The 14,801-nt window shown below is 36.5% G+C and overlaps 1 long non-coding RNA gene across 2 annotated transcripts in view; it reads right to left on the reverse strand.

Annotated features, from left to right (window-relative positions):
- The window catches only part of LOC139082034 (uncharacterized), a 180,116-nt gene that overhangs the window by 139,224 nt on the left and 26,091 nt on the right, over positions 1 to 14,801 (reverse strand). Inside the window, exon 2 of one of the 2 annotated variants that reach the window (XR_011537692.1) lies at positions 10,550 to 10,810. The exons of the other annotated variant lie outside the window; for it this stretch is intronic. This is a non-coding gene — a long non-coding RNA (uncharacterized lncRNA). The remainder of the gene's footprint in view (positions 1 to 10,549; positions 10,811 to 14,801) is intronic. 2 annotated transcript variants of the gene reach the window in all.

The raw sequence follows: 14,801 nt of genomic DNA on the forward strand, positions 1-14,801 counted from the left end.
TGCTTGGCTGAACTGCACATTGATCCTTATATATACAGTACAGCATTTCACTCTGTTCCCACACACGTGCAGTTCCTTCCATCTTAAATACCCTGTCTCTCTTCTCTCCTTTCCCATCCTTCATCCATCCATTTCTATATATCCAAATTGTACTTATTTTTCTAATTTCAACTGAACTGGCACTTACTCCCTGAAGCCTTCAGCATCCCTAGTGAGAAATAAACTCTCCCAATTATGAAGTCACACAGCACTTACTCCTTTGATATAGCACTTTTATTGTGTTGTATCTGCACTGAATGAACTGACACTCCTGTGGCACATGAGGTTACATTTGCTAATTGATAGATTTTGGTTTGCTGAGTGGACTATGCAGGCTGGACAAAAGCTGATTATCCTGGAATAGAAGGGGAATTTGGAGACACATTGCAGAAGGAAAAAAATTGAAAGTGAAGACTTGGCATTTACACGGCTAAAGAGAGATATGGGCAAGAGGACAAATAGCTGACCAGTGAATTTATAATGTGTCACGTAACCTTCTTCTCCATCTCCTAAAGGAAAATTTAGTAAACTTTACATTAACTGCCAGTGCCTTTGGAATTTGTGTGTGTGTGTGTGGTGAGAGAAAGGACAGATGCAGCAAAAATCAAAATCAAACATTAAGATAGGCAAGAAGTACAAACCAAGGCTGCCAGCCATGTCGGGATAACACATATTGCCTATGTATGTTTCCTATTTAAACTGCAAGCTACTAGAAGTAGGGGTAGTTTCTGAAGGAACTCTAGATTCCTCATATTTACTAGCAAGATGTTTAGTGCATAATATAATAGGGAACATTTTTTTAGTGCTTCCATGAGCTAGATACTATAAATATATTTGATCCTATGATTCATGAAATATTTCTAAGGAACAAAGACAAGTTTATGTGAATCCCCCAAGTTATATGGATTATAAGTGACAGGGAAGAGATTTGGACCCAGGCAACTTGACACCAGAGCTTACACACTTAGCCCCCAAGCCATACTGAGCACCTAATGTGTAAGCAGCTGCTGAATGAATGAAATGAGTAAGTACTCAGTGCTTATTAAATACCTGTTGATGGGTTAATATTTAGGGCTCATTCCTGGCCTTTTGAGGTAAAATCACAGGGAAAGATTAGGTCTTCTCCTCAAAATACTTTCATGGGAGACATAGAGTACTGGCCAGAAAGGTCCATAGTTCCAAGTGAGATGCTAATGTTTACCTTCCCTGCTGAAATCTCTATTGCAGCCTCCACAAACAGACCACGTGTGCACTCAGGTTGCCACCAACAAGAGGACATAATCAGTGATGAAAATGGGTAATGATTTAATTCTCAGTATAAATCAGGAGTGTGGAGCAAATTCACAGGTTCCACGAAAACTAGCGGAACCAGCCAAGGAAATAATTTGATTATTTGACGCAAAGGCAGAATAGTAGGGGGTGCACACTGAGGTAGCAGTGATTGTCCTAAGTTATCTACTCTCCCTTTTTTCTCAGTTTCAACCACTTGACTATTTCTAAAAAATAAAGGGTCAGGGCAGAATACACCCAGAGATTAAATAAATTAGTCAAATCAAGAGTATGATAGCTCAAATAGAAAGGAAAGAAAATAAAATTAATAGAAAGCAACGGAAATTTTGGATTAGGTCTGAAAGATCAATATTAATCAAAAGGAAAAAAAAACAGCTAAAATTTAAGGCTTGTTGTTTTCCCTAATTAGGTTATTTGGTCAATTAAGATATTATAAAAATAAAGTGAGTAGAGACCACATCTTATTTGGACCTGCTTTGGGAAGGTATGCTAAAAGTGAAAAATTCAGCTTACTAATAAGATATTATGAACATAAAAAAGAAGAAATATTTTAAGACGATAGAAACGTAAGTTAAAAATTTGGGAGGCTGGACCAGTTGCATAGTGATTAAGTTCAGTGCACTCCACTTCAGCAGCCCAGAGATCGCAGGTTCGGATCCCAGGTGCAGACTTATGCCACTCATCAAGCCTTGCTGTGGTGGTAACTCACATGCAAAATAAGAGGAAGATTGGCACAGATGTTAGCCCAGGGCCTATCTTCCTCAAGTGAAAAGATAAGGATTGGAAAAAGGTTTTAGCTCAGGGACAATCTTCCTCACCAAAAAAAAAAAACTAGAGTCAAAGAAAATGTGGAACTCATTCAATTCCATGTCCAGGTTTTATAGCTCTTGGTTTTCCATTCTAATATTTATTCCACACTTGTGCAAAACTTAATGATTATATTTAAAATAAATAGCTTTTTTATTTTACTGGTTTAAGTCCAAGCTAGTAACAATTACCACATAATGTTTTCCACAAATATTAGGGCCATATTTTCAGAGATAAGGTTACTGTTTTCAAAATTCTAAAAGGAGCTAAAAAAGAAGAGTTGCCAGAAGATTTTGTTAAGTCATGACTGGCACAGTATTCTTGTTTCTGCTTCCTGAAAGTAAGATGACAAATTCTTGTTAAGGACTAGCTTATTCAAAATAATACCATGGGGAAACTGTTGAAGTTGGAAATATTGGGAGAATGTTAACCATGAGGACCCTCCAGAAGAACCAGACTTCCAGGGCAGTCCTCTTTATCCAGAAACCCTGCCTTACTTGTATAACAAGAGGAACTGATTACCCCCTAATCATTGATACCCTGAGAGCTGCTTAAATCCAGGAAGTAAGGCTGGCAGCCACTGTCCTGAGATCAAGTCAAGAACCACCTGCTGATTGTGGCACTTGGTGAAACCACTGCCTGATCCTGGTCCTTCATAATCTGAGTAGAATAAACCTGAGTTTTATCAGTGTATTGATACTGTAGCCTCCTACACAGCTTGAAGATCTAGACATTGATAGTCAGCCTGGTACAAAAACCACAACTCTATTCATGCCCCTCCCCCAGTGCAGATCCATGAAAACCAACCCCAGATTACAAGTAGGGCAAATTTGCCCGTATTTAACAATGTGCTTTAAGTCCTGGCCTTTCCAAGCTTGAGGCTACCCACAAGTGATCCAGACATGGCTTGTGATCCAACAGAACAATTATAACTTTACCTACACTATGACAAAAGAATTACTCTGGCTATCACTCAGTAAGTAACATCAGCAGTTCAGATCAAGTCAGCGAACAGGCAGCATCTCCAAGGTGTCCCAGGGTAAGTATGAGAAGACAGTTGTCTGACAGTTATTAAAATTCAGTTTCCTGAGCCTAGTTCAGGTCTATGGAATCATAGTCTCTAAATAGATTGTCATAATTCATTTGCAAATGTTTCACATTTGCATCCCCATTTTAGGCAGGACAGAGTAGATTTTAAGGCAACTTGGATTAGGGAAATAAAGTTGTATAAACTAAACTAATTAAGCCTATATTCAGTGTACAGTAAAAGAACATCTCCTAGGCCCACAGGCTCAGCTATATCTCAATCATAGATATTAGCCATCTGAAGAAAAATGTACATGACACATAAAAATCAACTCAAAATGGATTAAAGATTTGACCTGAAACCATAAAACTCTCAGAAGAAAACATAGAGGGAAGCTCCTTGACCCTGATCTTGGCAATGATTATTTGGATTTGACATCAAAAGTAAAAGAAAAAAGTGAAAATAAACAAGAGGGACCACATCAAACTAAAAAGCTTCGGCACAGCAAAGGAAACCATCAACAAAACGAAAAGGCAACCTACAGAATGGGAGAAAAAATATTTGCAAATCATGTATCCAATAAGAGATTAATATCTAAAATATACGAGGAATTCAGAGAACTCAATAGAAAAATAAATAAGCAAATCCAATTTATAAACAGGCAGAGGAACTGAATAGTCACTTTTCCAAAGAGATACAGATGGCCAACAGGCACATGAAAAGATGCTCAACATCACTAATCATCAGGGAAATGCTAATCAAAATCACAATGAAATACCACTTCACATCTGTCAAAATGGATATTATTAAAAAGACAAGAAATAATAAGTGTTGGAGAGGATGTGGAGGAAAGGGAACCCTCATATACTGCTAGTGGATATGTAAACTGGTGCAACCACTATGGAAAACAGTATAGAGGTTACTCAAAAAATTAAAAATAGAACTACTGTACGATCCAGCAACCCTGTTCTGGGTATATAGTCATGTGTCACTTAACAATGGGGATATGTTCTGAGAAATGTGTTGTTAGGCGATTTTGTCTTTGTGCAAACATCATAGAGTATACTTACACAAACCTAGATGGTATAGCCTACTACATACCTAGGCTATATGGTACTAATCTTATGGGACCACCATTGTATATGCAGTCCCTTGTTAATCATCACTATGTGGCACATGACTGTATATCTAACGGAAAATGAAATCATTAATTCAAAGAGTATCTGTATTTCCATGTTCATTGGAGAATAATATACACCGTAGTCACAATCATAATCACAGCAGCCAAGATATGGAAACCTGTTTGTCAATGGATAAATGGATAAAGATATGATATAGATACAGATACAGATATAGATAATGGAATATTATTCAGCCTTTAAAAAGTAGGAAATCCTGTCATTTACAACAACATGAATGAACCTGGAGGGAATTATGCCAAGTGAAATAAGCCAGACAGGGAAAGACAAATACTGCATAGTATCACTCATGTATGGAATCTAAAAAAAATAGTCAAACCAATAGAGAGTAGAGTGGTCCTTGCCAGAGGCTGGGGAATGGGGTAAACAGAAGAAGCTGGTAAAAAAGTATAAACTTTCACTTACAAGGTGAAGAAAGTCTGAGGAGCTAATGTATAACATGGTGACTATAGTTGATAACGATGATTGTATAACTGAAATTTGCTAAGAGAGGAGAACTTAAGTGTTCTCACGAAACAAAAAAAGTAAAATATCCATCTATATCTCCTCCCCCTCCACTGACTCTTATGGTAGGTAAGAGCCAAGAATGACCTTTGCCCAAATATTTAACCTGTTTCTCAGTTTCTTGTTTTGCAAAATTAAGATTAAAAAGAATTCTTACATCATTGAATAATTGTAAAACTTAAACAAGATATTACATGTAAAGGGCTTAAAATGTACCTAGTATATATATTGTTTGCAATAAATATTAGTTTTGATTATTTTATATTATTGTTATTGTTATTATTATTATTATGAGAATTTTATCATTCATTTACAGTGTGGGTTCAGGTCACACAAATTCAGAGCACTGTTTACTCCGGCAGGATATATACTAAATACAGGGTGTTCACTTGAGCATCAATACTTTTGTTAATGGCCTGGTTCTGTTTTTTTAATTCTTGCATGCCAGAAATTCTGCCTGTTTTTTGACATGTATTGGTGTCTTACTGCATAATAAGCATCTTGCCTATGGTTTTCAAAGGAACTCACAATACCCCACACACACTAATCTTTAATTCGCTTGCCTAGGGAACTGGCTACCTGTTAGGTGTCTCAATCGTGGCCCCTATTTCCCATCTTTCATGCCGTCAACACCTTGGCATATAATTATTAAGCAACAAATTTACTCATAAATCTTGACTAATTGGGACATAAATATAAAACATTTTTATTTTTCCAATCACAGTTCCCCACCCAAAACATATCAACTCCTCCTTTCAGACTCTTGAACTTGAACAGGTTTTAAAATTTCCACTCAGTTGCAGCTTGCCAACTCATTTTGATCTACTCTATAGGATTTCTACATTTTCCTTGGAAATGTCACTTTGGATTTGGAAAAATTCAGGAAGTTTCTTCTACTTTCTATCATTACAGCTGGTGACCTTGCGTTCACAATTGCCCATCCCTTATCTTCTGCCTTGTCTTAACCTAAGTTTAGTCAAGGCTTCTCTCCTCCCAACACGTCTGTGAACTTTGACTTGCCCCTATACCTGAGCAAGGACTAAAATGCAAAATATTCCCCCAACCCCTTAACAGCTCATTTACAGGAGAAACATCTACTGTCAGACCAAACCCATCACGCTGTCTGCTCACTCCACCTCACTTGCCCAATGTTCCCTTAAAGGTTTCTCCTGGTCCTGCCCACTCCTCTCTATAAAAGAAAAGACTTTTGTTTGGTTCTGAGGTGCTTGCAGATTTCTGGGATAAGACTGTTCTCCAATATCCTTTCTGAATAAACTCTCTCCTTATCTAAGTCCAGATTTGTCTTTATTTGACACCAATATAGTCTTACCATATTTCTTCCCTAGGCATATCCTTCATTAGATTATATTATAGAACAAAAAATTAATTGGCTAAATTAACCCCACTTTCCCCTCTAATAAATTCATGTTAAACTATCCTTTCCGATCATCCTAAGATCCCCATAAAATTACTCCAGAATTTATTTAACAGCATTGCCTGGGACAAATTAACCCACTGAATGTGCAGTTTAATTTTCTTTCACGTGACCTCTCTTAGTTCTTGAATTATACCACATGATGTAGGGGACCATAATCACTCTCTCTTTCGGAAAATATGGGATAATTTCTGAGTTCTGTTTCTTTCCAACAATTCCTTCCTTCCCTCTGAATTTTCTAGGTAGTTGGCAATACTCCCAGGCCTCATTCATTCAGGTGTTCATGTATCAAACATTTAATGAAAGATTACCCTCTGCCTAGCATTTTGATAAGAGCTATGGATACTGTTATAAACAACATAGGTCTTTGTGCAGAGGTAAAAATTACAGAGAGATCTGTGCTTTTCTCTAGTATTATTAAATCTCTTAGGTATTCCTCTCCCTTTTAAACTCAGTTCTATTGTACAGTTTAAAGAAAATTATTGTTATTAAGATACTTCACTGAGGTTACCCCAAAAGTTCTTTTTGTCCTCTGCCATTAAATTAATTCTGCTTTTTTGATGAATTGGCATTAACAAATTTTTCTTGACTTCCTGACTTTTATTCTTATAGATGTAGCATTGCCACAATTATTATTTAGGATTCTTGGGGTTGCAAGTGACAGAAACTAATAAAAAAGGTTAATTGTAGCCTCATATTCAGATTCGGTTTAAGTACAGTCCAGCTGCTCAGATGTCACTAGCCATCTATCTTCATGTGTGCTCTGATTTTCTCTGTAATAACTTTTTTTCTAAGACAGAATCTCCCCACAGTGGGATAAGAAGAACAAAACAACTTCAAGTATATATTCCACGAACTTAGCAAATTTAGCTTTAAAAAAGTTTGTGTTTTGAAGATAATTTCTGGGATTGTCCAGGTCATGCACAAGATGTGGTGGCCTGGTTAGCAAAGTCTGGGCCAAAGTTAGAGGTAGGTGGACTGACACCAACCATGCTAGGCCTACATGGACTAAGAGTGGAAGAGAGATAATTTCCATGAGGGACCTGAGTCACTGTTACCAGAAGAAGGAGAAACAAATGACCGTTAAAACACAGGCATATCTAGGAATTACAGAGTACCAATGTGACCCCAGAAGTGGAGATTGCATGTTGCTTTTGCCATGCCTGTGCAGGACTGGTTATGCCACTTCTAAGGAAGAGTCCACAAAGATATGTGAACTTCTACCTTTCTCCCAGGCAAACATATGTTTTTGCACAGACATTGGTAACAGGATCTTCATAGAATGTAACGATATAAGAAAATTCCAGGAGATACAACTTTTATACAACTGTCTTGTGTGATTAGAATATCACCACCCTCTTAACAGATTCAATCCACAGGAATACTTGTCAGGATAGAAAGACAAAGATCAGCCCTCCCCTTTTCACCACTTGCACTACTGTTTCTACATTCCTTCTCAAGCTAACTCTAATTTTCACTTCAATAAGCACAGGTTATGCACTGTAGAGTACACAAGGAAGGATCACATATAGTGCAAATACAGCTCCATGTGAGGGGGGTGCACACTTATACACATATATATATACATACCCAAATATAGCTCCCTGTCCCTAAGGAGCCAACAACTCATCAGAAGAGAGAAAACTGTAAATGTGCTACAAGAGGTACAAATCAGTCTCCAAAAGAACCTTGAAATGGAGATCAGGAAAGATTTCACGAAAGGAGTAATATTTGAACATGTAAAATTTTGAGTTATAAAATTGAGTTTAGCATGAGTAAAGACAGAGAGAAAAAGGCTGAGCATGTCTGCGGAGCATTGAGCAAATCATTTAATTTTGCTTGCCTAAAGGTTACATATAGAACATTATCGAAAGATAACTGGAAAAGTAGATCAGGGTCAAATTTTAAAAGATCCTGAATGGCATACCAACTTGTATTCTGAGGAAGATGAGGAAGTACTCAAGACTTTTGAAGAGATCACATGATGAGAGCACCATTTTAGGAACATTAATCTGACAGCAATGAGTTGGTACCAAGAGGAGAAAATAAAATTGGAGAAACCAAATAACAGTTTACTAGAGTAACTGAGGCTAGAAGGGAACCAAAATAGTCTGGTGACAGAAGAAATAAAGAGAAAAAGATAAATATCAGAAACATTAGAGAGAAGAATGAAAGGACTTAGGAACTCTCTCCATTTCTCTTAGGCAAATTTATCGAATAAGAACTTTCTGTTTGGAATGTCCACTTCTGGATCTCCCGCCCACATCTCAGTCCACTGAAGTTTGTTTTTGCCGCTACTCCAAACCATTGTTAGAAACCATTCCTTCCAAAATTCCTAATGACTGTCTTATTGCTCAAGCCAATGAAACCTTTTCTGATTATTCTTCTGGCTCCTTCTGATGCTTCACACTCTCTGCTCTCCCTAAGAGCTTTCATGATATATATTCTCATCATTCTTCTCGTATTTCTCTGAAGAATGTTTTCATTCAATCATCTTCATAGAAGCCTTTCCTTCTGCTTATGTCTTAAATTGCAGAGTGGCCTCACCATACTGTTGTTTATGGTTGTATTATTACTGTTTGTTTCATCTACTCTCATTATTTAAATAATTAATTATATGTGTCTATATTCTGAACACTGTATAATCTCTACATTGACAAATAAAACTTACTTCTAAACATCTCCATTGGCTAACATATCCACTAACACCTCAAGCTTAACAAGTCCAAAACTCAAAACTTCAGACTGCTACAAACCAGATTTTCCAATTTTAATCTAATCCCAATTAATAAAATTACTATACACCTTGTCACACGAGTCGAAACCTGGGATCATCTTTGATTTATCCTTAGTGAAATGAAAGACTAAAGCATGTTAATTTTAGCTACTAAACACGGCTCTGGTACAACCGTTCTCATCATTTCTTACCCAGACTATGATATAATCTAATAATTGGTACCCCAGAATCTTATCTTGGTCAAATTAAATTTGTCCACACCAAACTCAAAGTGATCAATACAAAGTGTGGATCTGTTCAGGTCTCTCTGTTTAAGTCCTTCAAAGACTCCTTATTGCTTTCAGAATAAAATCCAAGGTCCTTAACATGGTACACAATAGGCTCAAAGAAGTGACTCTCCTTCTCTACACTCATGCCCAAGACTCATGACTCATCACTTAAAGTTAACTAAGCAATGATAGAGTAAATGGATTTCTTAAAGATCATATATTTATCATTAAAATACTAGGATAGCTTTAAAAGTTTCTAAGAGGGTAGATCTTTAAAATTCTCATCACAAGAAAAAAATTATAACTATATGTGGTGATAGATGTTAGCTAGACTTACTGTGGAGATCACTTCACAATGTATACAAATGTTGAATCATGTTTTACACCTCAAACTAAGAGAGTTATATGTAAATTATATCTCAATTTAAAAAAGTACAAGTATAGCATGTAACTCAACAAATTGACAATTGTGATGTAAATTAATCTCTTATTTTTCTGCTATACTAAATTTTTATAAAAATTGTTACTTCAAAAAGGATATTTTTCATAAAGTTATCCACCTAACACACTTTCTCCTGATATTCATACTGAAAATATATTTATGTATGCAACTATTTGAAAGTTATTAATACTTATTCTGGATAGAAAATGTACATCTTTCACAATTATCATCAATTATTGCAAGATTATACTTTTGCAATAAATATACGTTTTACTCTAACACAGATAGAATTTCAACACATAAAGGACAGAAAGAGATTTTTAGTTCAACACATACTGTATACTTATTTAAAGTGAATGCTCAAATTAACAATAAATCCCAAAGAAATACCTTGTTCACATTACTGAAAATGCTATGCTGATTGTGTCTGATGATAAACTATCTGATTTCATCATGATCCATCATTCGCAAGGGATGTCAGAAATGTCGCTGAAGCAGTCATTTAGGAATTCAGCCTTCGCAAGTTCAAGACCAAAACTGAAGCCAAATCTTAAATTTTGGCTAAATACCAAGGCCAAACTTTGGTGCTTCTTTAATATTTCATTTAGCATCAATCCTAGTAATGTTTCAGTGAAAAAGATGTTTTATTCTCTGCCCTCCTGGAATTTACAGTGCGGTGCAGTAGGCAAACTACAAGTCAGTAAATAAACAAATACAGTCAGTCCTCATTATTCACGGATCTCATTTTTGCAAATCTATCTACTTGCTAAAACATTAGTAAGAGCAAAATCAATACTCACTGCACTTCCACGGTCTTTCACAGACACATACAGAGCAGTGAGTCACCCAATGGACACATTCCTAGCGGAGGTGGAACACGGCGAGGCTCGCCTTCTTGTTTCAACTCATCCTATAAGCAAGTGTCCTTTTCACAGTCTATTTAGTGCCACAGTTTTCTCATTTTTGTGCTTTTATTGGTTATTTCACTGTTTAAAATGGCTCCCAAACACAGTGCCAAAGTGCTGCCCAGTGTTCCTAAGCACAAGAAAGCCGTGATGTGCCTGAGGGAGAAAACACAAGTGTTAAATAAGCGTTGTTTAAGGTTTGCATTATAGTGCTGTTGGCCATGAGTTCAGTGTTACTGAATCAACAACACATACTAAATAAGCTGTTTGTAAACAGAAACGTACATAAAACAAAGTTGTGTATTACTTAGTTGATGAAAATGTGTGACCAGTGGCAGCTCACAGGCACCTAATGTTGTATTTCCCCTTTGGAGCAATGGTTTAGTAGTTGCTAATTCGGTGCTTGTGAGGACTTTAGAGAACATAGCCACCTCGAATAATGAGAAGTGAGTGTAAATAACCATACATTGTGCTGGATTTATTTTTGCTGGAAGTGAAAAGAGAATGCGGTGGTATTTTAGAAAATAATTGGAGAGAGAAACATATTTTGGATTGGCGGTAAGGGAAACTTTAGAAAATTTCCCAAAGGAGGAGCTGAAATCTAAAGGAAAAGAGAAAAAACAACTAGCCATTATTTTGGAAAAGAGACAACAGACCATGATCTCTAAATAATCTTACAATTCTGTATTATTAACTATAGCCACCATACTGGACGTTAGAGCCTCAGGACTTACTCTTCTTATAACTGAAAATTTGTACCCTTTGACCTATATCACCCTATTATCCCCACCCAGCCCCTGGAAACTACTATTCTATTCTCTGTTTCTACAAAATTGACTTTTTTAAAGATTCCACATATAAGTGAGACCATACAGTATTTGTCTTTCTCTGTCCGGCTTATTTCACTTAGCATAATGCTTTCCAGATTCATCCATGTTGTTGTAAAAGTCAAGATTTCCTTCTTTTTTGTGGCTGAATGATATTCAAATGTGTATATATACACCACATTTTCTTTTTCCATTCATCCATCAATGAACACTTAGCTGTTTCCCTATCTTGGCTATTGTGTATAACGCTGCAATGAATGTGGGTGTGCAGATATCTCTTTGAGATACTGATTTCAATTTCTGCAAATACATAGGAGGAGTGAGATTGCTGGATCATATGGTAACACGATTTTTTTATTTTTTGAGGAACCTCCATACTGTTTTCCACACAGCTGTACCATTTTACATTCCCACCAACAGTATATAAGGGTTCCCTTTTCTCCACATCCTCCCAAGCATTTATCATTTGTTTCGCTTATAGCCATTTGAACAGATGTGAGGTGAAATCTCACTGTAATTTTGATTTGCATTTCCCTGATGATTTGCGATGTTGAGCACCTTTTGATGTTCTGTTAGCCATTTGGATGCCTTCTTTGGAAAAAGTCTATTCAGGTCCTTTGCCCATTATTTAATTGGATTATTTGCTTTTTTGATATTGAGTTATGTGAGTTTTTTATATATTTTGGATATTAACCCCTTATTAGATATGGTCGGCAAATATTTTCTCCTATTCAGTAGGTTGTCTTTTCAATATATGGCTTCCTTTAGTGTGTGGAAGCTCTTTCATTTAATCTAGTTCCAATCTTTAATTTAGCTTTTGTTGCCTGGGCTTTTGGTGTCTGAACCTATTGATTTTTTTTATTGAGGTCATAATAGTTTATAACACTGTGAAATTTCAGTTGTAGATTATTATTTGTCAGTCACAATATAAATGCGCCCCTTCACCCCTTGTGCCCATCCTCCATCACCCTTCCCCCTGGTAACCACTAAACTGTTCTCTTTGTCCATGTGTTTGCTTATCTTCCACATATTAGTGAAAGAATATCATGTCTATCTTTCTCTGTCTGGCTTATTTCACTTAACATCATACTACAAGGTCCATAGATGGTGTTGCCAATGGGACAATTTTCTCCTTTTTTATGGCTGAGTAGTATTCCATTGTGTGTGTGTGTGTGTGTGTGTGTGTATATATATATATATATACCATATCTTCTTTATCCAGTCATCAGTCAGTAGGCACTTAGGTTGATTCCAAGTCTTGGCTGTTGCAAATCATGCTGCAGTGAAAATATGGGTGAATAAGTCTTTTTGAGTTGTTGATTTCAAGTTCTTTGGATAAATACCCAGTAGTGGGATAGCTGGGTCATATGGTATTTCTATTTTTAATTTTTTTGAGAAATCTCCATACTGTTTTCCATAGTGGCTGCACCAGTTTGCATTCCCACCACCAGTGTATGAGGGTTCCCTTTTCTCCACAACTTCTCCAACATTTGCTATTTTTTGTTTTGCTGATTATAGCCATTCTAATGAATGTGAGGTGATATCATAGTGTAGTTTTGATTTGCATTTCCCTGATGATTAGTGATGTTGAACATCTTTTCATGTGCCTATTGGCCATCTGAATATCTTCTTCGGAAAAATGTCTGTTTATATCCTCTGCCCATTTGATTAATCAGGTTCTTTGTTTTTTTGTTGTCCAGTTATGTGAGTTCTTTATATATCATGGAGATTAAACTCTTGTCAGATATATGATTTGCAAAGATTTTCTCCCAGTTGGTGGGTTCTCTTTTTGTTTCGATCCTGATTTCCTTTGCCTTGACTGGTTTCCTTTTTGTTTAGTCTGATGAAGCCCCACGTGCTTACTTTTTCTTTTGTTTGCCTAGTCTGGGTAGACATGGTATTCAAAGAGATCCTTCTAAGACCAATGTCAAAGAGTGTACTGACTATATTTTCTTCTAGGAATTTTATGGTTTCAGGTCTTACATTCAAGTCTTTGATCCATTTTGAGTTAATTTTTGTATATGGCAAAAGATAATGGTCTGCTTTCATTCTTTTCACGTGGCTGTCCAGTTTCCCCAACACCATTTATTGAAGAGATTTTCCTTTCTCCATTGTATGTTCTTAGCTCCTTTGTCAAAGATTAGCTGTCCATAGATGTGTGGTTTTATTTCTGGGCTTTCAATTCTGTTCCAATGATCTGTGTGCCTGTTTTTGTACCAGTACCATGCTGTTTTGATTACTATGGCTTTGGAATATATTTTGAGGTGAGGGATTGTGATGCCTCCAGCTTTGTTCTTTTTTTCTCAGGATTGCTTTAGCTATTCGGGGTCTTTTGTTGCCCCAAATGAATTTTAGGATTCTTTGTTCTAGTTCCATGAAGAATATCATTGGGATTCTTATTGGCATTGTACTGAATCTGTAGATTGCTTTAGATAGTATGGACATTTTAACTATGTTTATTCTTCCAATCCATGTACATAGAATATCTTTTCATTTATTTATGTCATCATAGATTTCTTTCAGTAATGTCTTATAGTTTTCATTGTGTAGGTCTTTCACCTCCTTGGTTAAATTTATTCCTAGGTATTTTATTCCTTTTGTTGAAATTGTAAATGGGATTGTATTCTTGAGTTCTCTTTCTGTTTGTTATTAGAGTATAGAAATGCAACTGATTTTTGTAAGTTGATTTTGTACCCTGCAACTTTGCTATAATTGTTGATTATTTCTAACAGTTTTCTTACGGATTATTTAGGATTTTATATATATAAAATAACGTTGTAGGGGGCTGGCCCTGTGGCTGAGAGGTTAAGTTCACATGCTCCGCTTGGGTAGCCCAGGGTTTCACTGGTTTGGATCCTGGGCCTGCACATGGCATCGCTCATTAGGCCATGCTGAGGTGGCATCCCACATGCCACAACTAGAAGGACCCATGACTAAAATATACAACTATGTACTGGGGGATTTGGGGAGAAAAAATTATTTTTAAATCATGTTGTCTGCAAACAGCAAGAGTTTGACTTCTTCACTGCCTATTTGGACTCCTTTTATTTCTTTTTCTCGCCTAATTGCTCTCGCCAAAACCTCCAGTACTGTGTTGAATAAGACTAATGAGAGTGGGCACTCTTGTCTTGTTCCTGTGCTCAGAGAGATGGCTTTCAGTTTTTCCCTGTTGAGTATGATGTTGGTTGTGGGTCACATACGGCCTTTATTATGTTGAGGTACTTTCCTTCTACACACATTTTATTGAGTTTTTATCATAAACGGATGTTGGATATTGTCAAATGCTTTCTCTGCATCTATTGAGGTGATCCCGTGGTTCT

The sequence above is a fragment of the Equus przewalskii genome, chromosome 1 (assembly GCF_037783145.1).
Source record: "Equus przewalskii isolate Varuska chromosome 1, EquPr2, whole genome shotgun sequence".
In the NCBI taxonomy this organism is placed as follows: Eukaryota; Metazoa; Chordata; class Mammalia; order Perissodactyla; family Equidae; genus Equus; species Equus przewalskii.